The following is a 27,947-nucleotide window of genomic DNA, read 5'->3' as shown; positions in this document are numbered from 1 at the left end:
GAAAATTTCTAAGTGAAACAGATTTTCTTTAATTTCACAAATATTTAATAAACGTACAAGTTATTAGAGATTTATTTCTGTTAATTTTTAATAGTGCCATTTTCAAAGTTCCATTCTCATTTAGAAATTCATAATTTGAATGTTTGTTGATGTGGTTTATCAGTGTCAATGACAGGCAAATACGTTTCCCAATTTAACAGTCCCGGTATATATCAAAATTCGTAAATGAAGACCATCTGATAGAAATGCCAGAGTGGAGCCACCTGAATAAATTACAATTTTACGATATTAACTATATCTTTTATAATTACACAAGCTAAGTTTCATTCCTCCGTGTATATCTAGTGTTTGTTGTAATTAAAATTATTCATGAATATTAAAATTATATTAAATATAACATTGTTAATTAAAAATTGTCCAATGTATAACCCTTGATATTGTGTTTTCATTTCCATACAAACACAAGCAAAATATATTTCTCGTACCGGACCTCTGATAATTTGGTAATTCACTGTATTACAGATCACAATTCAATTTAATCGAATAGCAGTTAGTGTTCTGCGTTACGCTGTATTCATCGCCTAAATTACATATTCTCTAAATAATACAAGCACAATCAACCTCTCAACGTATACCAAATTCAACCTCTTTATCCTGCAAAAAACTAACGAAAACTCTCTATGCACCACCCCCCGATAAACGCGTCGACGTACCATGAACAAATTTCCATGTCGCTGTATAGACGATCGTGCCTCGACGGATACTTACGCACCGTCCGAACATAAGCGACATGACAGTCAAAATGTTAAGCCAACGAAACGTCAGATTGTCTTCCGTGGATAATGGAGGTTGGAAGGGGGGGGGGTTGGTTTCCTGGCGAGCCCACCGCCTCATAAGCATCATGGTACAAACGCACGGGGTCTAGTTGGACGTGCAGCTGCCGATACGTGTTGGATAGTCGAAAATCGGACATCAATCGCGTCTCTTTTTCACGAATTTATTGGAAATGCCGTATGTTTTATTCAGAGCTTCACTCCCCCCCCAACCCATCCCTTCTTTTTCTCCCCACCGACAACCGTGAATAGAGAACAAGCTCGTGCGTCACGTGTCGCGGCACAATAATCGCGCGCTTTCGGGGATGATTAAATTTTCAACAGCTCGCCTGACAGAATTCCCTTTCTCGGGGCAGAGAAAGAGAGACCAGTGGATGGGGTTGTGGGGGACGCGGCGCATTCATTGCCGCGGTTCCCACCGATTTTTCCCCTCCCCTTCGTCTCACCTGACGTGCTCGTTCTAACCGAAATTCGCGTTCGACGACGCCGAAGGACGCGTTTGATCCCATTTCACAGAGATTTCGGCCGAAGTCATTGTTCACTGGACCAGACTGGCTGTGAAACGGATCGAGGTTATACGAGTATTGCAACTCGCACACTGTCAACGGGATTCTTGTAGAAAGAGGAAATATTTCTGGCAGGGAAATGTTACCCCACGACCTTTTGTTTCTAAAGGTGAATTGAGATTTTACACTTTGAATGTGCATCGCGAATGATTCATCCATACTCAAAGGTGTAAAACCGAATTTAGACTTTACACTTTGGATGTGCGACACGGATGAATCATCTATACTAAAAGGTGTGAAAATTGTTTCCATCTGCGTTACATCCAAAGTGAACAGTGAACGAAGTAGAGCTAGTCCTCACCTTTCATGAATTCATTAGATGATTCACCCGTTGTGAATAGAGATGGCGTGAACTGCTACTTGTGAATCACTCGTGATTCGATCACGTTCGTTCCCAATCATGGTGATTTTTCACAGTGATTCGTGATTTCTCGTGATCCTTTCTGATTGGTGGAGAAACCTAACAGTTCTTTACACGCGACACATAATCTGTATATTTTATATTAACGACATCGAAACAAAAATTCGAGTTATATCGTATAAAGTGATGGAATAATTAGAAACAATCAAGAATAATGAATAAATTAGCAAATCATTCTTTTAGAATTTCTTGTTTTTTTCTACTGATTTCTACAAACACAAACAGTAATGTAATTCATCGTAAAATCATATTGAATACGTTTTTCTGTTTAAAGATCAAGGACTTACGATCGCAGTGAGCAAATTCACTCAAGATAAAAAAATCGCAATCACGTTCGTAAATGAAGTTAAATCACGACCGTGATCGTGATTCGGTGATCACTGCAATAAATCACCGTTAGTGATTTTGCACGCCATCTCTAGTTGTGAAGCGGCAGTGACAAGTCTACAATTGTCATATAAAAAGTAAACAAGCGTTTAAGTAACAGACTGTTTCGCTGTATAATTCATTATGCTAGCAAAGTTTGCAAATGTCTTCTCCGTGGAAGGATGAAAACTAGTGAGATGAATTCAACGACTGAACTGATATAAATGTTCCAACTTTCATATTTCACATTCACTGTGAATAAATCATCCGCGATGGACATCCACAGAGTGTAAATTCGTGTTAAGTTTGCCGTTAGCAGTCGACGATGACCATAACTTCAGATTTTTGAACAGGTGAAAAACACGCGCAGAAAAATTCAAGGTTTTTAGCTAATTTACGGAGTGTTCCCCGTAGCTGATTTCTATGAATTGAAGTCCATGTCAGGAAGACGAACTCCGGTACACAAGGTTTTCCCCTTTCCATTACCTACAAATTTGCCATGTTCACCTAAACACCGAATACCAATCATACACCAACATGTCCACCGCTCTCATATACAGTGATAAACCAATAGACACACAGACAGAAACAATATTTCAAACGGAAAAAATTATTTTTTTAAAAATAAACATTTCCATATCGATCTTTAGAAAAGGCAATTTCATATGGTATATACAATGTGATACAGTAAATCCTCCATAAGTGTCAGCCGGCTCCTCCACGATAAGTGTGAAGTCGTCATCCCCACCACTGGGAAGGGGGTCGTGGGACCAGTCAAGCGTATAATTTTTAGCCTGGCGCGCCGCGACGGCTTCCCTTTCACGAGCCGACGGCTAAACGAGGAGAACAAATGCAACGATGAAACTTTTGTTTGTGGTTCTTTGTTAACGAAACTTCTACGAGCATATTCGTGAGATTTTTCTGATTATAATGATACCAAACACGATATAATTTGGACCATATTTACTTATGATTCATCAGAAGCAATCATGAACGAATATGAACTGGTAACACTTTCTACATGAGTAAATATGAACCAAATTATGTCATATTTGGTATAATTTTAATCAGAAACATCTCACCAATATACTAGTAAAAGTTTCATTAACAACGAATCAAAAATTAAAAAAGTGTCATTGCTGCATTAGCATTGTCTTGCCGATACCCAGGAATGTAATCTTTTTTTGGCTCGTGAATGAGAAGTCGTCTCGGCGCACTGGGCAATAATGTATGCGCCCAATGGACTCGACGGACGAAGCGGGGTAATGTACGATGATTAGTCGAAGCGTTCAATCGTCAGCGACTGCCCAGAGAGCTGAAGACGAATTAAATGTAGCTGGATCACCTCCAGTCACACGTATTTTTATTATTGGCCGAAACGGTACACACGCAATCGGAGTGTGTGGTCGGCTATAGTGTAACCAGTGTAACCACGCACTCGAATCGAGTGGAAAAAGAAACTTTCTCTTTCTGCTTTCCATATCGCTTGTCCTTTTCCACGTTCGGAACACTACAAAGGCAAGCGGCCGAGGCTCGAGCTTAGAGCCAAAAACAGATTGACGAGGTGTTGACAACTGTTCGCCTACAGCGGAAATTTGACTCCGCGGAACCGAGGCATTCATACTCCAGATAGCACCGTACATCCTAAGGACGTCCGTTTCATGTCCAGTTTATATCCGAATGTCCTATGTCCATTTTGGACATCCCCAGGACGTTCGTAAGACTTAAATTTCGGATGTTCTAGAAACGTCCGTCCCAAAATTCCTACGGATGTTCTCAAGACTTAAGTTTTGGATGGTTTCGTTTAGTATTTTTGCAAAGGCCATTCCGTGCAAGGTGATGGAACCCCATGAACAAGGTGTCAGTTTTTAAAGAATCAATAGAGAAGTGTAACGACACTAGTGGTTTTGTGCAAAAACCTCGAGAATGTTGAAAAAACATGTTTTTTCTTAAACTGTCTAACCAACACAGAATCAGTGTTTTGCTGTGAAAATAGAAATAAACACAATGTACTTGGAGATCATAATCTCCTGAGCTATATTTTCATTATAATTCCTTATAGGAAATTTAACCTTTTATTTATTAACAGGAACTAACTAGATCTAATTTCTACTAAGTGCGGAAATCGCAGGAAAGTTAATCTTTCATTTGTTAAACACAAACCAACCTAACCTAACTCCTGTCACCTTGTACAGAATGAAACCTAACCGTAATTGTAAACATTTGTGAAATGTTTCTTATACGTCTTTTAAGGCATTACCATAGAGTTTTTAAAATCTCTTTAAACGTTCCCAAAACGTACAGGGAATGTTACTTTTACACATTCGGGAAACGTTCTGAGAATGTTGACACAGGACGTCCTCAGAACGTGTTCCACTTTGTAAATAGGACCTTCCTAGGACATTTAAAGATCTTAACGAGGACCTAACTGGGACATATGGACCTTTTTGGGACATCCTCCGAATGTACAGAACGTCCGGAACGTACGTGCATCGGACGTACATAGGACGTTTTTGTGCTATTTGGGACTTATCGAGACATTTAGTACATTAATGTTCAGAATAATTTATACTACAGAGTTCTAAAACTAAGAACAAAATCCCAGTACAGTTTTCTAGATGAAATAATGTAAAAACGTTTAGTATCGTGGAATCATTTGAGCATCGGCCATGAATTCTGGTTACAGAAAAACCGCTGTCTGTGTGTTTTTTAATCATAGCATACCGGTGGCAAAACATACATTCACGATATCCTCTCCCAACCATATGGAAGTGAAAACTATTTACCCAATGTTGTAACTGGACTAGGTTCAAGCACACAGTCTGTGAAAAATTCAGATTCACTGACAACTGTCGGCCATCCAAATCATTCTTTAAAAGTAACGAAAAATTTTCGATTTTTATTAAAACAACCAAAATCATGATTTATACTGTTAATGAAGGTTCTTATATGTTCCTGAACGTTGTCCCGCGCTACGATCATTTTTTTAACTGATATGAATTCCAAATTAATCATTATTCGATGAAACACGTTGTACAAGGATATTTAATAAGTATTTAATGGGATTCAAATACGAACAACTTGTTCATCAGTCTAGAAGTTCCATCCCATTTTCTGTACACCACAGTCCACTTTCATAAATACAAAATTCTCTTCATCTATTCCATTTCAAAGCGGTAACACGTTATTTTGGAACGTTTCGAGATAATTAACACTGCATTTTGCATGAAAAAAGTTAATTGATAATTTTCTGTATACTTAAACGTAATGACAATATTTCATATTTATGAAAACCCGGAAATTCAGTGTTTGACCAACGTGACCATATTCGTGAGCTGGTTAAAATTTTCCACCCATTTGCCATTCTTTATACTCTGTCTCAATACGAGGTGAAACATTACGAAACTCTTTCACGGAAAATTCTGTTTAGACGTAGTATTTATACTAAACTGCATTGGAAGCATGAAAATGGAAGTAATAAAATTTTCGATTAACTCTGACGTAAAATTTTAATACCCGAAATTGTGCTTTGCAATTACTTTGATCGATAATGAGTAAAAAATTGTACATGAAAAGTGATTGTATCCAATATTGAATATCAATTTGTAGGAAATATAAATGGAGGTGGCACATTAACATTTGTTATGGATAAAACAGTCGTATGCGTGCAGTAACGGCAGAGAAAATCAAATATTTTCGACATGGTTGAAATTCGCAGTAAGCTCGATTGTGAATTAATACGAACATTTTCATTAGCAGTGAAATTGTAGAAAATTAGAATGAACAAAAAAATCCGGTTATCGAGCGTATGACGAAAACACGAAACTATTCTACAGGGTGGGGCAATAACTATGTCCACTTTGAATATTTCCGTTATTTGTAATAATATGAAAAAATATTATGTACAAAACTTACACGGTATAGAGAGGGGCATATTGCGACACAAACATTTTCTGCGTAGGTGAAGGCATAGAGTAGATTTAAAGGTCATTTTTATTTTTTAATGTCCTGGACACCCGTCGTGCTTATCGAATTTTGTCGCATTTCTCCATAAATGAGGATCATATCCACTTGCTTTTCGAAAGAAAACTTCATTTTGATGATCACGCAGCTAGTTGACTTAGCAATCGACCGAGACTGACTACCGATTCATGTTAATGTTACGAACTGATGAGATGTTTACATTACTAGCTATACGCAATGTATTGCTACAACGTAAACAATGTTACAAGACCATTCGTTTATGTAAAAGTAAGAATCTATGAAATAATACAGCATGTGCTACAATAAGTTCAGAAACGATAAGACATGCACGTGATGCAACGATACAAAGATTGCAACTTTGCATTGACGCAAACGGTCAGCACTTCGAGCATCTCCTGTAATGCAAGAAAGTTTATTTTACTACCACATTTGACCTTGCATGACCTTCAATGATAGCTCGCCGAAGTCGTCTCAACACCGGCCAGCACATCGCGATAAAAAAAATAGCATTTCATTAAAAAAAATATAGATGACCTTGAAATCTCCTCTATGCCTTCACCCACGCAGAAAATGTTTGTGTCGCAATATGCCCCCCTCTATACCGTGTAAGTTTTGTACATAACATTTTTTCATATTATTACAAATAACGGCCATATTCAAAGTGGATACAGTTATTGCCCCACCCTGTATATATGTTTGTATTTCTGATGACTATTTGTGTAAAAACAAGCAACGCAGTGTTTACATTACAATTATCTAAAATGCAGAAACTACGCCGAGAAGGTTACATATTGAATTAATTAAAACCGTCCCCAGCACGGATCGTATTATTTGCGATTATTCCTATCGAAAAGCGGCCTAGTCCGAACAATTAAAGAATCGAAGAATCCTCGTCGCACCATTAGGTCGTACGCCGCTAATGAAGTTTGAAATGAATGCGCGCTTGATATTGATCACATGCGACTCAAACCGGTGAATGCATCACTGCAAATAAATTGCGAATTCTGAATCGAACAGAAAGCGCGCCGAGAACGTTCTAATCAAATTCACCGTGCGCCTCTGTGTTGAAGAGGATGAAAAATACAGTTCATATTGACGATAAATTAAAAAATACCACTCAGTCGATGGAGATGTAATGTTTCAAAATACCCTTTCGAATACACGATTGTAATGAAGAGCCCAGTTGAAAAACCAATGACGATGCTGCTGTAATATTTCAAGAATTATCAATTACTCATAATGCATTTATGTGTTGTCATGTACGGTTCGTATTTTTTGTTTTTGTTGTACGTTTACTCTACATCTCTCAGTATACAAGGTGAACCAGCTAAATAGGACCACCTAAATATTTGCCTTATTTATTATTGTATGAAAAAACTTCTCGGGACAAAGTTGTGTTTCAAAGAGCACATGGAACAGTGGAAAGAATTCTCCCTCATCGTCATTTTCTTACGGGATTTTATGGTCATTGGTATTTTTTTTAAATGGAACCCTATATTTTTTTGAATACCCTTATAAATTGTGAAAGAACGAATTTAATTTTGGTGATTCTATTTAGCTTGTCCATCCTGTATACGGCTGTAGTTTACTTGTTTGACTACATACAGAACCGAGTTCCCCTTATTCGATTATTTGAATTACTTTCTCCTTGTCGTAATTATGTATTGATTTCATACTGCTTAGATACAATGGCACATACGTTCGTTTACAGAAGGTTGTCACATTTATTTGGCCAGGTTACATACTAATCTGGAAATTTTCTTCCAAACTTAAGAAAAATGTATCACGAAGGGACTATAAGAATAAAAATAACCAGAATTCCAACATAGGAATTACATGAATGTATGTACAATTAATTGTTAGTTTGGAAATACATTAACGAATTTATGAGTCACTGTATTTCATTCCAGATCATTTAGTGACCTGATATTACTTGTGCTGGCATATATACATAGTATCTACATATTTCACCTGACGGATTAAGCACTATTCTATTCACATTTTTATACTACTTTTTAATGTAATATTACTTTGTTGGTATTAAATGCCACCTATTACCCGTGTCTGACCACTGACTGACTTGATACTACATACTCGTGTGGAGACACATATTATTCACTATTACAACCATGAACTACATATACTATTCTCATTGTCGTATCAATTTTACATTCTATGTCTGATCATAAATGGTACCTATTCTTTTTGTCGACCTGTATGTATATTGACTTGATATTACATGTGTCGGCCAGTAGAGTCTCTACTTCCTTGTCTAACTGCAGACGTGCTTCATGCCCTTTTGTCTGACTATTAACCGGATACTGTTTCTCTGAACAGAAATAACATCCGTTTCTCCTGTATAACTAAGTATATACCACGAGATTCCACTTCAGATCCACTGGCATAGACTCAATACTTGTATGGTGTCCTACACAAATGTTTTATAAACAGGGCGTTCAACGTAATGCGAGCACCTTAAATATCTCACTTACGTTTGATTTTCAAAAAAATTATGTTAACAAATGCTCAAATCGATGTCCATCAACTTCGTCACATATTTTTTTACTAATCCCTCTATTGCAGTTACTGTGTTATTTAAATCTACTTCCTTACATTTATGGACTTTTCGTACTCAAGATCAAATGAAGGTCACACTGCTCTAGATCATTGGATTGGGCTTAGCATCAAGTATTACGCAACGATGATACAAATATGTAGTCCGATTTAAAAAAAAAATACCGATGACCTAGGAAATTAAAAAAATATGGCCTCGTGAAAAAATGTTTGTTTATCACAGTACTTGTCCCTTCCATCCAAATAACATTGCCTGCTCACATTTTTGTGTATCTTCGAAAACAAGTGAGAACACGTTGTATAAAATACACGATGAAAAATATCGACGAGCCTGCGTGAAAATTCGTTTACAAAATAGCCACATAGACCTTCGACAACATTCCCCCAAACCCCCTTTATCACGTTGCAATTCCGAGGCGATGAGAAGAAAATCGTACCGAAATGACAGTGAACGCATTAACAAGCGGCCGCCGTAAATCGATTTATCGAGGAATCTCTGATGATCGAAAGGCGGCGGCCAAGCCAGAAGCGATGGCGAGTTGAACGACGCTATTTAAAATTCATGAATTCTGTCATATCTATAACCAATTAGGTCACACACGCCGGCCGACCGATGCAAGTTCAGAGAACTTTAATGAAAGCCTTTCAAAATTCACCGAACGTTCCATTCTTTATCGGAGCAATTAGAATCCCCCATGCAGCCTGCATAAACTATCGGCCGTTGGCGAACGAAATTACTCGAGTGCCCGCAAACCATATCCGAACACGGGCTCCCGCATACACAGTTCGATGTTGTACAATGCCGGTTCGCTCTAATTAAAAGGAAAGATGCGCCGATGAAGACGTATAAAAATGCTTCCTCCATTCGAACCGGTTAAAAACCCAGAATCCTTTTTAAAGTATCGACCGCTTTCATGGATACATTGAATCAAGATGCTACATGGAAACGTATAAAAATGCTCGATCCATTGGAACGGATTAAAAATGCAGAATCCTCGTTAAAGCGTCGATTGGCTTTCATGAATTCATGTTTCGATCGGCGATTGTGATCTAACTAAGCTTCGTATTAATACCTCTAAAATACCTGTACAAAGTACAGGGTCTCCCACCTAACGTGAGCACCCTCACTATTTCACTTGTTTTTAAGAGATACCAAAAAATGTGAGGGGAAAGTATTATTTAGTCAGAAGGAGCAAATACTATGATAAGCATACATTTCTCTTGAGGTCATATTTTTCGACATTTCAAGGTCACAGAAGTTTTTTTGAATTGGGACTACATATATTTATCGGCGTGTCGTACTTGCTGAGATCGAGACCAATCCAATGACCTCCAATATTGTGCCCTTCGTGTGACCTTGAGTACGAAATATCTACAAATGTATGAGAGAAGATTTAAATAATAAAATAACTATAATAGGGGGATTAGTGCAAAACTGTATCGAAGTTGATGGACATTACTTTCAGCATTTATTAAAATTCATTTTTGCAAATCAAAAGCAAGTGAGATACTAAAGGTGCTCACGTTAGGTGGGACACCCTGTACATGTATACAGAAAGACTACAATAAGAAATACAAACAAATTCAGAATATATAGTGCGCCTCGGGTGATACCTGCCAAAGCGTGGCAGTATGTTCCACGGGTAAAGATGTGAACAAAATTGTATAATCCAATTCGCCATAATTTTGTGTATTTATTACAACTTTTTAATAAAGAATTTACGAGCCTAAATTTATATAACACTTTTTTGCGTATTTTTATTCCTAGAAAATATGGCCACAATTTGGGGGAAAATTTTGCAGACAGCCTGCATTCTTTAATATGTTATTATCAAAGTTTAGAAGTAATCTCGCGCAGGTAAGTAAACAGATCCTAAAATATGTATTTAGATATAAGAAGATCTATTAGGTCGTTGCATATGAAATATCGAATATTTATTTATTTTCTAAAATAAAGTACACGTTTGACCGCATAATTACTATTAAAAACTTAAGTTTATGGAAGTAGGCATTTAAATTTCGAACTAAATTTGAAGAAACATTAATATTTGTAGTCGGTCTACTCAATGCTCTTTTTATTTAAAAAAAAGAGGAATATGACCAAAACCACAAATAAAATATCACGTAACTCATATTTCAATCCGACTCCAAATTCACAAGAGTAAATACACAGACAGATTCTACCTGAGTATCATCTCCCTTCCATAATCTGTTTTATCTTATTATAAGTATATTTGAGTAATTTTACGATTAAAGCAAAAAGCGCGTCGTGAAAAGTACAAACCAATCTCTCGCATAACACGCAAATGGAGATTGCTGTAAATAATTTTCATTCGCAAATCTTTAACCAACTGTACCAATCGATAAAGGTAACATTTCATATGCCACTGCCGAACATATAATTATTATCCGTTCCCTGAACACAGTCATTACACATATATAATGTTCTGGTAACTACTACCCGCATACCATATTCTAACGTATAATTATAAATACATACATGCAAAATCCATATGAGCAAACACATTAATCGTATTCAACCAGCTTTCAGAGCACCGCGATTTACATATCGTTAATTATATTTCCCGCCTCGTTCTCGAGATTACAGTTGTAGTCCCTCCCTCGCTCACTAGAAGTCATAGCGCTTTACAGTGAAACAAACAAAAATTAGCTGCTGCACGCGCTACCACGAGCACCACACCGCACAGTGGTCGGAATTGAAAAATCCAGTGACATTTTGATATAACTTTTCAATCGTAGAGGATATTGATATGAGGTTTAGACTGTGTCATTTAACAATGTTAACTTACAAGTAGGTGAAAAGAAAAAAAATTACAATAACAATTATATATTTTAACAGTACAAACAGTCACAAATAAAAGTTAAATTGAACTATATTTCCTTTACAACTAGTCAATAATTAATTCTGCAGCTTCGGCACCTAATTTTTTACTGTTTTTATTGGAACATTTTATTCATGCTGTGGATATATGCAGGGTGTTCGCGATAATTTATACCATCATTTTTTTTTAAAACGGTAAACATTAGAAAAAAAACGGAAAGGAGGAAGTTGTAGTATATTTTACTAGAAATATAATAGCGTACCTAAAGTTTTTATATTTTTAATATTGTTTGGAGAAACAAAGATGACCTTAATTTTTTTAAATGGAATGCGACATATTTTTTTACATCATATGAAAGCGCGTATTAAGACGACTTCAACCATGTAGTATACTATGGTCTTCAGGATCATACAAGGGCAGAAATAAATTCTCAGGAATGCATTCTTGCTGATGGAAGTCACATTGAACACGAGATGTAGTCTTATTACTACAACATACTAGTACATACAATATTACGAAATACTTTGCTGTGTCTTGTGTATATTCCTGGAATGCTGTAATATTTATTCGATATGGAGATGAAATCACCTGTAATGTTTCAGCGATGGACGCGAACGTATACGCGTAAAATGATATGACGCTGGCGACTTTAAACAGTAATAATTTGAAAAGCGAGACGAGAAGGGAAATGATTCCTGCATGATTTTAAAGATATGTGGAAAACATTTCAATTTGTTGCAATGCGGGATTCTTTGGGACTTAAGAGATATAGACCTTATCAATTGCAAAGTAGTTTGAGAATTTTCTACATTCCATTCAGTAATGCTTTTTAAAGCTATTGTAAACAGTAATTATTAATGTAGGGAATGATTTCTTATCTCAAAAGAATGGTCTTCAGTGAGAAAAAAAAGCGGAAGCAAAATATTTAACGAGGTCCTTGGGCAACTTTGAAAATGAAAACAGTTTTTTCGTATGACAAATTCTAATTTTGAAATATACAAGTTTAAGTACTTATATCATTTAAAATATGTATTGCATTTCTTTAACTTTTTCATTTTTGGAGTCAGTAGACATATCGGAATCAATACACATTGATCAGATATTAATATGGGAAAGTTGATTTTTTGGCAAAATGTCATTGAATTTCTCAATTCCGGCCATTATGCGCCGCGCCGTCGCCATCAATTTTATCAATTCATTCTTTCTCGCTGTACACTAAAGGAAGTACGCTTTGGATACTTTTATTTCGGTTTTCGGGAAGTGAACGCTAGTGATTATGACTAAAAGAACATCCGAGAAAATGAACAGAGAGGAGTTGGTTAGGGAGATAAAAAGATTAAGACAAAAAATAATAGAAGAAACGGAAGGGGGCGAAGGAGCACGAGGCAAAGACAATTCTGATGAATCAGAATCAAGTTCAGAAAATGGTAAGTGATGGAGGTATTGCAGGAGAATTTGTTACATTTCTAATGCGCCTGAACGAGCGTCAGGACAAATTAGACATGAAAACAATTTTCTTTCTTTGTTGAGAAATTTCCTTCGCGTCTGCACGAGCGGCAGAACAAAGTGGAAGTGGGAAAAGATCATGTTCATTGTTTTACAATGTCTAATGCGCCTGCACGAGCGGCAGGACGGACAATGTAAACGTAAGAATAATTCCATTGCGCCTGTACGAGCGACAGGACAAAATGGGGAAAAACTGGTAGGACGGAAATTAGTTGAAAGAGTTAGTTAGAAAATAGTATTAATCGGACGCTCATACACGGGCGGTATGACGATCAGCTTTTACTTTAATTTTCTGTGTGTGGGCGAACACGTGGTCAGCCTTGCCCCATGTCATAATTTTTTCAATTTTCTCTCTTCGCTTAACGCGTGCGCGAATGTATTTATGTAATGTAATTGAAAAAACATACGGATATATGGTTTTCAGAGGAGGAAAATAATGAACAGAATGACCCAGTTATCGGAAGTTCGGATAGGGAGGCGGATAAAAAAATGAGGTTGATGAAAGTTTAATAGAGCAGATACAGGAGAAAATTTTGGATGATGATATTTTGAAAGCCCTGGGGAACGATCCGACAGAAGACATGGTAGAACGTATCGAATTACATTCGTCTATTTCGAAAAGATAGAAACATTGGTTTTCCAAAGGGTTAGGGGACAAGGACAAGGATGTACTTTTGAGGAAATATCGTCCACTGAATAGCTTTGAACCCCCAAAATTAAATCCAGAGATGTCGGCCATGTTGATCGAGTCATCGTTAAAAAGGGATAATCACTTTGTGGAAAGGCAGCAGTTAGCAACATCTGCATTACCAGCTCTAGGATCATTAATGAATGATATCCTTGAAAAAGAAGACCTAGGCAAGGCTGACTTCATAAAAAAATTAAATGATACTGCTAAACTGGTAAACCATACTATATTTGGTCAGTCGGAGTCAAGGAAAGCCTTTATTATACGGGGGGTGGATTAGCAAAAGAAATCCATACTGGAAAGGGCTGAAACGGATGCATTTTTATTTAGGGCAGGACTTCTAAACAGAATCATGGAGGCCAAAGTGATGGAAATAATTACTCAGGAGATGAAGTATGCGTCAGGGGCAAGGAAGACAATGCCGTTACAAGGAAAGAGTACTTCCAGGTTGTTTTTTAAGAACAGGCAGCAACCGTTCAATCCACGGATGCAGAACGAGAACCGTTTCAAGCTCAGGATGCCAGGGAAATTCGAATAGATGTAGAAAAAAAGGCTGACAGATTAAAATATTATTTTAAAAATTGGCAAAAGATTACAAATGACGAAATTGTATTAGGTTGTGTGAAAGAGTATAAAAAAAAATTTTATGAAAAGTGCAACAGCTAAATTCAGTAAAAAATGAGATGTGATACATGTTCAGAAGTAAAATGATATGAACAAGCAATAGTTTTGTTTTTGAATAATGGGGTGTCAGAAGAGTGTAAGACAAGTAAGAAACAGTTTCTATCTAGTTATTTTTTGGTGCCAAAAGCTAATGGATCGTACAGATTCATTTTAAATCTAAAGAAATTAAATGAATTTATAAATAATAGCCATTTCAAAATGAAGAATATTAGAACAACAACAGAATTAGTTTTTCCAGGATTTTATATGAGTAACATAAAAATAAGATTTAGAAGATGCATATTTTTTAGTTCCAGTTCATGCAAAAAGTAGAAAGTATTTGAGGTTTGTATTTTTAGCAAAATCATATCAATTCACTTGTTTACCAAATAGGTTATCCTCTGGTCCTTTTATATTTACAAAAATCTTAAAGCCAGTGATAAATTGTTTAAGATCCAGAAGCTTTTTATCAGTTATATATCTAGATGATATTTTATGTATAACGGAAAATTTAGAATTGTGTCACTATAACGTTAACACTAGGTTTACGGGCATTTATCGTGTAGGTATCTCCACGGCACGCGTCAACGAACCCGCAGATTTTCTTTAAAAAACAACTTATTTTATATAATACACAATTTATGATCTCTGAAATTAATGCATAGCTATAGAGATAGGTATACCACATAGAGAATTTCGAGGTTAGAAAGCATTCGAAATGCGTCAAAGTGACGCGTCCCGTAAACCTAGTGTTAAGGAAACTATTGCCTTATTGATTGATTTGGGATTTCTTATCAACATTCGGAAAAGTAACTTAACGCGGAAGTAAAGCATAATTTTCTGTTTGTTTCATATATAGGATCTTCGGAAACCGAGGAGGCGGATAAATTGTCAAGAGTATAGAATGATGATACTGAATGGGAATTGTGTGATAGGGTGTTCAGAAAAATTATGAATGTCTTTGGATTCCCGGAAATAGATTTATTTGCGACCAAGCATAACACAAAATGCAAAAGATTTTTTTCATGGATGCCAGATGATAAAGCGGAAAAAATAGATACCTTTACAGTCATCTAAAATTAATGTTTTATGCCTTTCCTCCCTTTAGTTTAATTCTGAAAAGACTAGTTAAAATACAACGAGGGAGTGCATCGGGGATTTTGATAGTACCAGATTGACCAAATCAACCGTGATACCCGTTATTTAAACGATTAACAATTGCTCAGCCTTTAATATTTGAATGTGATAATAAATTATTATTATGCAGATCGAATCAATACCCGAGAGCACAACACCTACGTTTAATAGCAGGGAAAATATCAGCGAGGCGTTTAGGGGGAAAAATGTACCACGATCAGCTATAGACATTTTATTGGCATCATTATCGAAGTCAACGTTAAAACAGTATGAATCAGCTCTTAAAAATTTATGGCAATTGTGTTTAATTACTGACAACGTGTTTCAAACAACTACGCATATTAGTCTGCTAAGTTTTCTTACGTACAGTTATAAGAAAGGTGCTTCTTATTTAACCTTGAATACTTATAGATCTATGGTATCACTTTTGTCGATTGATAAAATAGATTTTTTAAAGGCATAGATAAGTTAAGGCCAGCAAAGCCCAAATATTCATTTACTTGGGACGTTTCAATAGTATTAAATTATTTGAAAAACATGGAGCCATTGCATGACTTAAAATTGCTGGATTTAACGGACAAAGCAGTGACACTAATAGCCTTATGTACGGTTCACAGGGCTCAAATTCTAGCTAATATAAAAATTAGAAATATATGAAGTTCTGCGGTAGGATTAGAGATTAGAATACCTGATATAATTAAGACATCTCGTCGTGGACGATCTCAACCATTGCTATTATTACCGAAATATACCAATGACAATAGAGTATGTGTAGCTTTCGTGATAAAGAGATATATTGAGGTAACAAGAAAATTAAGAAAGACTGATAACCTGCTTAGTCACTGTAAAGCCATACAAAGCAGTAGGCGCTCAGACAGTACGCAGGTGGATAAAGAATGTGTTGGACAAGAGTGGTATAGATATGTCTGTGTTTCCTGCGCATTCAACGAGGCATGTTTCTACGCCATTAGCTTTGACCAAAGGTATGGATTTAAGGATAATTAGAAATATAGCTGGTTGGACAAATAGTTCGGAAGTATTTGCACGGTTTTATAATAGGTCAGTTTTACCACAAAACTGTGATTTTGCGTCTGCAATATTAAACTCAGAAGGAAGATAATAATATAAGGATATGGATATGTTGGCAATATAGATTAATACATTATTATTGTTGTCCGAGAAATTTCAATAAAACTTCAATTCAAGTACGCAAACTAGGTGTTAAAATTGTTGTTCTCTAAACAACTATAACTGTAATCCCGAGAACAAGGCTCTTCGTATAATTGCGATCGAACTTCACTTACAGGTGAATTTGTTCGATCGTTCAATTAAAAAGATACAAGATCAACACGCGGGCGTAGAGTATAAGCCTATTAGAATATAGAGGTTTCTCTAGAGCCGAAACGTCCCTTCTAATGGGAAACCATCCTTACAAATTTCCGCCGGTGGATCAAATCAAACTGAGATTCCGCATCGTAGGATAATCGCAATCCCGGCCCCGTTCGTGATAATAACACGAAATTCCCACGAAATTATATCCTTGCAGGGTTGCGAGCACAAGCGTAGAATCAATTTCTGTGCCATTAAATCGTATGTTCGGGGGTAGGGCTCACCTGATTCCTCCGCGGGTGGTGTCGTAATTCAACGTTCGAGATCCATGCCGCCACGTAACGTAACCGGTGGGCTGCGGTATATTGCTGACCACACACTTCAGCTCTATCGTGCTGCCCGCTTTGTAGAATTTGTCACCGGCCGTCGCCCCGTGCTCGTCCACGATCTCCACCTTCGGCACTGAAACAGTCATCGATCCAATTCCCGTTAGTTCACTTTTGCCCTCTGTTCACACCTCGGATAAGTGGCTTTACGTGATTTGCCATCGGTACATTTACACTCTCTGTCGCGGTACGTCTGTACACGTAGGAACTGTATGGACAGAGAAATTCATCGTGCATAAAGGAAGAAAAAGTGTATGGACAGATAGATTCTGTTCAAAAATTTGGGATCATTTACTGGACGAGTAATGTATGACCTCTACACTCGCTGTGTTACACTGATCGCGACTGTGACTGAACCATGCTCTCACGGCGAATTAACCCTCAAGGACACGGACCGTGAATAGGTACACTAACAAAGGAAGTTCCCCAACTACGTACAGACAATCGATAATTTTGAAGATACAATATCAAATAAAATTACGAACATTCGGGATAGAGAAAGATTGCTGAATTTGGACGACTACCTAGATTGGACCACTAATGTAACTTGTCATGTATAAGCAATTTGTGCCATATGATAGACAATATATTTCGTTTATATTCTAAGTAAGTTGATTCAGTCATCATTATCATATACATATTGTCTATTATACAACGCAAATTGCTTACACACGACATGTTACAGTAGTGATCTAACCTAAATGATGGTCCAAATTCAACAACCTTCCCCTATATTATGAATACATGTCAAAGTTGCTGAAGTTGCATTGGCAAGGTAAAACAAAAATATTTCGGTGAACTGGAACGATCCCAGGACCTTCTATTTACCACCCAAACAACCCTATACATCTTAGAAGTACGTAACCCTAATTGCCTATGTCTTTAAAATTGTTGTGTCTACACCTAATATTTCACATACAATACCGGACGAATGTTTTTGGACAAAAACCGTTTCCTGTAGTATTTGAATTAAGGATACTACTGACGTTATACTAAATAATCAACGTCTGTCTTGTGTAATTGTTGTTTTCATAGGTCGCCCACACTCAATATATTTTCTAAATGTCCTCCTCGAACAAATTGTTTATTGTGTTGAATATACCGTTTGGGGATGTCCACACATCGAAGAAACTATGGATGACTGCCCTCCATTTCAGCCGCCTTTGATGTTTAGTTTTAAAATTATTGCTGAATTTTTACCTCGTACCATCCGAGAATGGATAAAATAAAGGTATACTTATAGTCTTCTCCTAAAGTACTTGTTTCAGATTACAATTTACGGTTGGGAATGGAACGTCCGAATACTTTTGTCTAGCTATATACAGATAAAACTTATTTTATATTTTGTGGTACGTAAGTAGCTCCGTGTAACTTTTATGAAAGCTTGCGTCGGAATAATCGTAAACATTCCGCAAGGCAGAACTTCAGTAGTTAGTTAGTTAGGAACATATCGCCAGGGAGAGAAGGATGTCAGTATCCCTCTCCTAGCGTCGACATTACCCGGGCAGGCTTATTACCCCCGACTTTCTAACCAGATTCAACTTGTTCGGAAGTATTCGTGCCGGGAAGTCGAGAGTCATTCGAATCGTCCCATCCCTACCTAATTGATAATCTGTGGAGTTGGACGTTGGGACAACCGATCCTTCGTCTCCGAAAGGTGAGTACCAGCTCACTCTTGTCTTCACCCACAGACCGAGTCTGTACAAATGGAGGATTCATCGTCGTATCGTCATCGCTGAGGAAGAGCCAGATCGCCTACTCGAACCCTCTATTAGTACCTTCCTCAGAACTTCAGTAACATCACCATAACAACAAATACAACGAAAAATGTCCTTGTCCGAATTCATTTGTTCGGTACTGTATATCGACGTGCGTTACGAAAAGTAGCATGTTTCATTTGTCTCACGAAGACCAGCATATTTCAATCTATCCCAAAAAGAAGCACTTTTCATCGTTTCCCACGATCACTAGCATGTTTGACAGTCACTACGATAACAGGCACGTTTCAGAGTTCGCCACGAACAGTAGCGTATGTCGAACACTGTGGCGAAAAGTAGCATGTTGCATATGTCCTACGAAGGCTAGTACATTTTTTTTTATTAACCTTTTGAATCCGGAGAATTTTGAAGAAAATATAGGAAACACGCATATACGTCGCCCAGATTCAAAGGATGAAAAACGTTGATTTCATTAAAAAGAAACGTTTATCTTTTTATTTTTGCAGTAGAATGCTAGGTAACCTATTTAATGTGATGGTTTTCGTAGCTAGAATTGAAACGTGCTACTTTTCGCGACAGACTACCGAAATGTGCTAGTTTTCGTAGTGAAAAAGCACAACATGCTACATAGTCTTAGTCGCTATAAGTGAAACATGTTACTTTTCGAGACCACAATCGAAACGTGCTGTTTTTCGTGGTCAGAAAGTCCGAAGTGCTAGTCTTCGTAAGACAAATGAATCGTGCTAATTTTCGTAACGCACGTCGATATCATTAGGAACCTGTATGTTATTATCTTACAAAACCCCGTTAAAATCGAAATCGGACAGTTGGGGTACTTTCCTTTTAAAACACGGGCGGTGTACTGCATACGCCATTCCTGTTTTCGTAATTTTAAGACAATAATTTAATCATTTTCTACTTTGAATGGTAGATCAAGCTGGATTCTTTAACCCTCGTGCACTATTCAGGTCAATTTGACCCGAAGCAAATGTTTAATTCTTAATTATATTCTTTATAATAGAAATTTGTGAATGAATTTGACAACAATAGTTTACGTAATATTATAATCTAGCGATGGGCAAATATATTCCCTTGCCCGATGTTAATTCAGGACAGATTTAATTCAAGGAATAGTAATATAATAGTTTATTGAACACTGCACGAAGGTCAATGAAGAATATGTGAAAAGTTAGGTGGCTTTTTGAGTCAAATACGACATACCACTATTCTTCGCTGTGCGAATGGTCGACGATCTCAATCGTTCACTCTCCCGCAACACACTTTATACAGTAACACACTTCATGCAAACACATTTTATATAGTAATTCAAGGTAGATACGAACAGTGCAGGAACAACTAAACAACACTTATTCAAGAAGAAATTAATGGAAAACCCCATGCAAGCGGACGTAAAGGTGATAAGGACACGAAGGACTGTCAAAACAATTCACGACCGTAACTAACCTACGCCGCCACGGCGCGCCGGTCGCCCGAACGCTGTCACGTGACCAACGCGCGTCAGAATTCAAATCCCAAATAATACACAATCGTATGTTAAAACTCTTCGCTAACACGAATTTATGACACGGTGAGAGATTTTTAGACTTCTATGGAAAATGAGAAGAAGATATGTCCCTGACATTTGACAGTTAAATGTTTATAACCGCTTAATGCCGAGTATGTAGTCATGCGAGGAAAGTAAATACCCTTTGTTATTTAAATTGAAATTTTTGTGAAAACTAAAACATACTTGTAAATTTTAGTTATTTGAGAATATTTTGAGATTATTTGTCTCGACTAGTCTCTTCTACATCATTTTCCTAAATAATTTTTTTTAATAAGAAAGTTATGAATGTTCAAGTTTTGTAAATAATATAAATAAATTGAAACAATAAAATCATTGATAAAAAAAAACAAGTGTTATTTCCTTAAAATTTAATTGATTTTTACAGTAGCTGCATATATTCTGTGTTTGACAAGTATACTCGTTATCGCGTCGGTCCAACGACACAACGTAGATACACACTTTTACAAAGCGGTACCGCAGCTAACAGGTTAAAAAGAAACATGCATTGCAAATGTGTTCCCATGAGATATATAGACTCCGAGAATTCGATGCTTCATTCAGCTCTTTTATATTTATCTTTCATTTACATATTACATTTAATTTAAAGGGACTTTTATGTTCGACGACCAATTTGATCATTCAGAATTTCCTTCAAACTCTAATCCCAACCTAATACTAGTTTGCCTATGCATGCTACCTATTCACTTACTAGCTAATAAATCCACCCCATTTCTCCCATCTGACTGTGTTGATTCTACTTGTCCAACTAAGTACATATACCATCCCACTCGCGCGAATACATACGCATTTGATTCCACTTGTTTGAGCACGTAAGTACTCCATTCAATTTCTCCGATTAAACATCGGCATTGTTGTAGTTCGTTGACCGAACACTGTATCCTATTCTACACGTCTGACCCAAATACTAGACCAACATCATCCTCTGTGTCTCCCCCCCCCCCCGAATTCCAAGTACTCGATTAACCCCCAGACATCGCTTCGACAGTCTACAAACCGCCTCAAGCTTCAACTTTCAACTCCCTCTATTACCTTCCGTCTTCCACGAAATTTCTACACAACCAGACAAACGATATTTTCTGAAGGTGAATGTGAGTAAGCAGTTCCACGTTTGACCCCCTCTCCAGCCCCCTCGCAACTCCTCCGAAAAATAAGTTGTTTCCCTCCAACCGGTTATCGGTTCGCTTCGGATCCACCAGCAAGAAACGTGCACGGGAACTGTTAACAGCGGGAGCAATTGCTGAAATTTCTCAGCGTCGGAACGGTCCGCGAAAAAATCCCTGTACCCCGCCCTCGGCGTCGCGAAGCAATAAGTTTCGAGCGTTCGCGAAGATGGATGCAAACGACGGGGAAGAGGGATTTCGGTCTCGAGTCGAAACCGTTCGGCTGTCGGTTCCCTGTAGGACACGCTGCGGAAATAGGGGGGTGGGAGGCTTTGCTCGAGCATCTGTTGCGGTTCCTGCGAACGTCTTGCTTAATTACCCGCCGTATAACGAGGGGAAAATATTGCCTCTCGTTCCGACGCTGTCCGCCATCAGTTTCAAGCCTTGTCGATTAAACGACACCTATCTTTGGGAGAAGGCTTTCTCGCACCGCAATTTTGTAAAAGAATTTCTTTTCACGGTTTCTCGAATGTTAAATGACGAACTTGAGTGTTGTGTTGGTGACACGTAACGTTTCAATATACAACTTGTTACCGTGTTTTTTAATGTATTGCTCGTCGTATGATACTGTAACTGGAGAGGTTATTATAAGTATAATTTTTTTAGATATATTAGTGTCGAAGGACAATTTGTTTTTTTCTATAATTAGTACCATCTTATTTCGCGAGGTACTGTCACTTCGATATGATATTACTTGCTAGACTGATAGACGTTAAAACAAAAATATTTTTCTTTAGGCGCAAAATGGCGTACTGGGTACTAATCATAATCCAATAAATTAGAGTTAAAGTAACAGTTAAATCAGAAATCAAGTCGGGCCTTAGCGGGTATCAATAGTTATTTACCGCTAAAGGTCATTTCTACAAAACATTTGCAAATAAACTGTTTTATCAACATAATTTCGAATTTTAAAGCTATGTGGAACACGATGAATACATATAATGTTCATACATAAAAAATTGTCCTGAACTGAAACAATTACTGATTTGCTCCATACATTACTAGCATTCTCTGATTGTGTAATATCCGCAATTTGGTTATCCAGAAGAAAAATTTTGAAACAAGTCCATTAATTTTCGAAAATGATATAGGAGAACTTGTAAGTGACAATGATAACTCCGTCAACAAAAATTTTTTTATATTATTTATAAAGAAATTATTATTAAGAAACATTACTTATTAATTTTGTATTTTTTTTTAATAAATATGACCATTAAATACATGCTTACCAAGTTTGGATTTGAAATTCCCATTTTTACACCCAAATTAAGCTTCTGAACACCTAAATCGGCGTTCTGTACCACTGTGCGCCGCTTAGATAGAAACTACTGTAATTAGCGAGCATCTAGTTGGCAACTCAAGTAGTACCATGAGGAATTAGACTTCCTCTAAACGTTCAACTGATATAACGTAAAATCAGCCCTCCATTTGAATAATGACACGTGTAATCGGGCATCGTCGACCTATTCCAGTAGCACTACAAAACTTACTTGCAGTTTAGCTCTCTGCCAATATGAAACATGGACAAATTAGTGTATCTGAATTGTTTACATAACGTATTCAGGATGTATCGTCTATCTATCAATACCTTCTAGCCATGATTTCCGATACGATCGTTTCGTCGATACAAACAACGGGACGGTTATGCACATTTTTCCAAGCAAACAGCACGGCAATCGATACCGAGAACCATCAACTACGCCTGGGAGCCATGAGAATTGTCGAGTCAAAGAGAAATATAACCCGATTCTCCAATTCGAAGTACACAAAATGACCGGATACGGGGCAAACAGTTCTCCGGAAGTTCACGAGGAAATCGGCTTAGAACCTCTTGCGAGGATTCATCCGCTGACCCCCTCCTTCAATGCCGAATTTCGTTCCTGTCCCTCCTCGAGCGCCCAATGGAAATCGTTATCACTTCGAGGCGAGGGTGAACGACTTCTGGGGACAATGAAGAGCTCCCATTTCTCCAGTGGACATATTTCCGGCACGCTCCGGCGACAGATAAATACAGGCACTTTGTGGTATCGGATTTCTTCGAGGGGGGTGGGCAGGCAATGTCTACAGCGATCTCCGACGCAGCCGTGAGGTAGTCAAGTTGACCGATAATCGACTTCGATCAACCACGGCCGAGCATGGCTGTGCAAAGGGTGGATCCTCAGGAATGGATCAACTGAACGTCGTTGTTAAATTTTCAAATCTAAAGGTACTAGAAGAGATACTTATGTTAATTATTAGAGTGACAGGTAAGTAATAGGAATTCTCCAAGTCCTGTGTTATTGTCATCATAGTTTTTCGAACATAATCATATTGTTGAACTGATATGTAGATTGGGGGTTCTAAGCAAGGTTGGCCTATACAACTCTGTGCAATGCAATAAACGACAAAACTTTCATCAGATGCGACCAATTTTCTAGTTTCGTCTTAACCCAATAAGATACTGAAGGGAACAAAGAAATTTTTACCTTTAAATTACTTTATAAAATGTCATTTTACATCATTATCTGCAGTCTGTTACATAGCAGATAATGGAAAACATATAGTTGATTCAATAAATTGTTTTCATGACTGTATAAAAAGGTTTCTTCACACATGGAGAAATTCTCGTTACTTTTGCGTCAACCCAATATATTATGGATGAGAGATTTGTGTGTTTCGTTATGTTAGATCACTCATAGTGAACGTCATTGAATAATAAAATTTATTGAAAAATATATAGAATTTTATTTATCAAGGAAGTATGACGATGTTATAAAGATACTATACATTTGTGTGGATTCAAAGGTATAAGAAGAGAGAGGCAATACCATTCTATAAACACGTAATAAAACTAATATAACATCACTAATTTTTCAAACTCATTTCAAATAACCCTTATTTGCTACTTGTGGTTAGATGTGATTGGGTTTTGTTAAATTATTTGGGAAAACCAGAAATGCTGTTTGGACATAAATTCTACTCTTAATACTTAATTACTTAACGATTTAAAATTAATATGAAAAAAAAATATGTTTATCCGAATTTTACATAAGTAATAAGATGTATATTTATTGTATTTATTATGAATATTTTTAGACTATTCATTTTTCGAATAAAGAAAAACGGAATCGAAGTTTTATCGAAAGATTTTGCTGCAAGTTATAAGGGCTAAAAATATTTTATTAAATAGTATCGTCTGGCTTTAGAGACTGTACAGATAGTTGGAATTGAGTTAAAGTTTTGTAAAGGCTGTCATCAAAAGTTTAAGCGATAGTTATACCTGTAAGAACATATTTAATATTCTTCTCCAGAATTTTAGACCAATAGTAGTTTTAATTGACAGAATTTTGGAGTGGCGTTCAAGGTATTCTTTTCTTCATAGATCACCTATTTAACTGTAAACATTTTTGGACTCTTTATTAGTAAAATTTGAAATTCTGTAAGTTCGAAATTTTCTGGGTAAATAAATTAGAAATGTTGGAAATTGAATGATTCGATCAAAGAAAGATACAATCACCACAATTCGTAGTATCTATTTCGAGAGTTCTGTTTCCACTGTCACACCCAGTACACGGTTCTCTGGGTAGGACAGCTTAAATAAATACGCACCATTTACCGACGCAAAGAAGCACACGTCCAATTACGACGGGCAAAGTTAAACTTTATTTGTAGCTCATCAGGATTGGCCCTGATCCATTCACATTCAATGTAGGTAAATGTCCATTTCATGACAACTTAACGTTCCGATACCACGACAGATTTATCTTTGCCACTAAATCGTTACGAACACGAAACAGGAGGTAGATTGAGACTAAAAATGTGACAAACACAACACTAAAAGAAACTTAAATACTCACATCTTTTAGAGTGCCAATTTTCTTACTATAGATAGAGCATTATAGAAGCTCGGATCGTCGAAAAATCAACCTATCAGATTCTATTCCACTGAAAATAAATCTAATTGAAAAAAAATGTCTGTAACAATTATTTTTATTGAGATAATTTGAATCTCAATGATGGTATTATTTTGCAGTATAATGTACTTAGTTAATGAAAAATATGAAATACCCCTAACGTAAGACAAATTATAGATATATTATTTTCTTATACTGTTATGTTACAGTTTTTCAGATGTAATTCTATTTATTTGTTTCTACCATTTGAAAGAGCGTTTTGAAATTTAATGATGCTATAAATTCAATTAGAACATTTTGGGAAACAATAGCCATATTGCTACTTTCATTATAGAAAAATTAGGGTTTTATCACACATAATTTTTAAACGATATTATCTATCATGAAAAATAGTGAGAGATTCTTCAAGTAGGTGAAATAGCTGAATTTGCTAATGGATCACCTTTTGCTGTCTGAATGTGTTTCAATATACTTTTCGAACGCGGCTAGTATTTTGCGTTCTAAATTTACAAAGTCTTAATTGCCAAGAATTCTCTGATGCTGAACATCAATTTACCTGTTCCTATTGGTTTCAGTCTCTTTCTGAAATTCTGTATTTTCACGATTAATCACGCGAGATACTGTACAAGCAGTATTTTCTACAATTTTGTGTCACTATTAATTTCTCTATTTATCTGAACTTTCATCGCGATCGTTTCGACAGTAACTCTACCGACGATCTTCGTAGATTAGTCTTATAATCTTTGAAACATCTGTAACAGGTGCAAGGTATTCTATTATTAGTATTGCTAAGTGACGAAATGTTCCATAAATATTATATTGGGTTCATACATTAATAATTGGAGTTTCTCTATATGAAATCAAAACTTTTCACTTAAACAACTATATATAATATTTTCCATTATGTATTGTGCAATATATTACTGTAATATACAGGGTGAACCACGAATCGTTATCAGTAGATATCATTTGATGTGTTCCAATGTACAGAACGAAATGTTTACAAACAGTAGACAACAGCCCAATATCGGAACGCGTACAAGGCGTAGCGTACGATACTCTTTGTAATATGACAGTTCGAATATTTCTTTAATCTTCTCTCGACCCAGATGAAAAAAAAGTAACACACGTTATGTTATGATACTTACCGAATTCGTTTTGAAATCCTCTAACAGATAGGCGTAAAAAAATTATAGGTGTATTTGCAAAAAATTGAAGGTGACCCTGAAGAATCATGAAAAAAAAGAGTTGACCAAAAATGTGCTATAATCACGTTAAAGCTCTCTTGAAACCATGCTATACCTCATAAAAACATTTTCGATCGAACTGCTAATAACAGAGTAATCTCTACTGATCACGATTCGTGGTTAACCCTGTATACACTTGAACAATATGATTTGTCTTCGGAAAATTATTGTAACCATAACTAAAAAATATCACATGAAGAATTTTCATTATTTATGCAACAATCCAGTACTTAAAACGAAACATTCCCAATAATAATAAAAATCCATAACTCTTAATGATATCCAGCTAATAACGTTCATAAAAATTATTCATAGAATGCTCGACGTTTATGGAATTCCTTTCCTAGTCTCCCTTTCTACAATTTCACCGGGACCGAATGGGAAAAGAGCGCGGCGTTGCGTGCAAGTAAACGGCTCGATTATCCCGGATTTAATCTCGTGGAAGACAAAGCCCGGAGAAGGACAGTGGTTTCGACCATATTTAAAAAAAAAAGAAAAAAAAAGAAAAAGCGAACGAGTACGTGACCGCTTTAACTACTGGCGCGGGATCAACCCCTCACCGGAACGTGGCTCGTTCAACTGTCGATGCACGCGAGTATAATGGAACGGCCCATTTGAGTACAAAGTTATACCATGCCTCGATGGAGTCTGCTGGAAGCAACAGTCTGGAATTAATTTCGACGATAGTGGTGAACTGAGAATGGAGTAAGTCGGAGAAGTAGGGGGCAACCGGCTCCACGCGATCCAGATTAAAGTCGTCCCGGACAGACTACGACTGCCATTGATCATTTTTAACCGAGACCGTTCAGCCATGTCAGATTGAAACAGTTGGAACCTAGTCAGCGAAGGTTCGCTCATTTTTTGCGTGGCAATGGAATAGGCCTTCATTGCTCCGTGACGGAGACGAAGATCTTTTCTGTTACTCGGGATCTCCTACAGGGTGTTCATAAAAAGGGTGTAAGACTTTAGATGCTTGTCGTACTCACTGAGTGGAGTGAGAAGTGCTTAATCAGTATAGGTCCTAGAATCAATCGTTGGGTATATA

Source organism: Dufourea novaeangliae, unplaced genomic scaffold (assembly GCF_001272555.1).
Source record: "Dufourea novaeangliae isolate 0120121106 unplaced genomic scaffold, ASM127255v1 scaffold78, whole genome shotgun sequence".
In the NCBI taxonomy this organism is placed as follows: Eukaryota; Metazoa; Arthropoda; class Insecta; order Hymenoptera; family Halictidae; genus Dufourea; species Dufourea novaeangliae.
Note: the sequence above shows the minus strand (reverse complement) of the source record.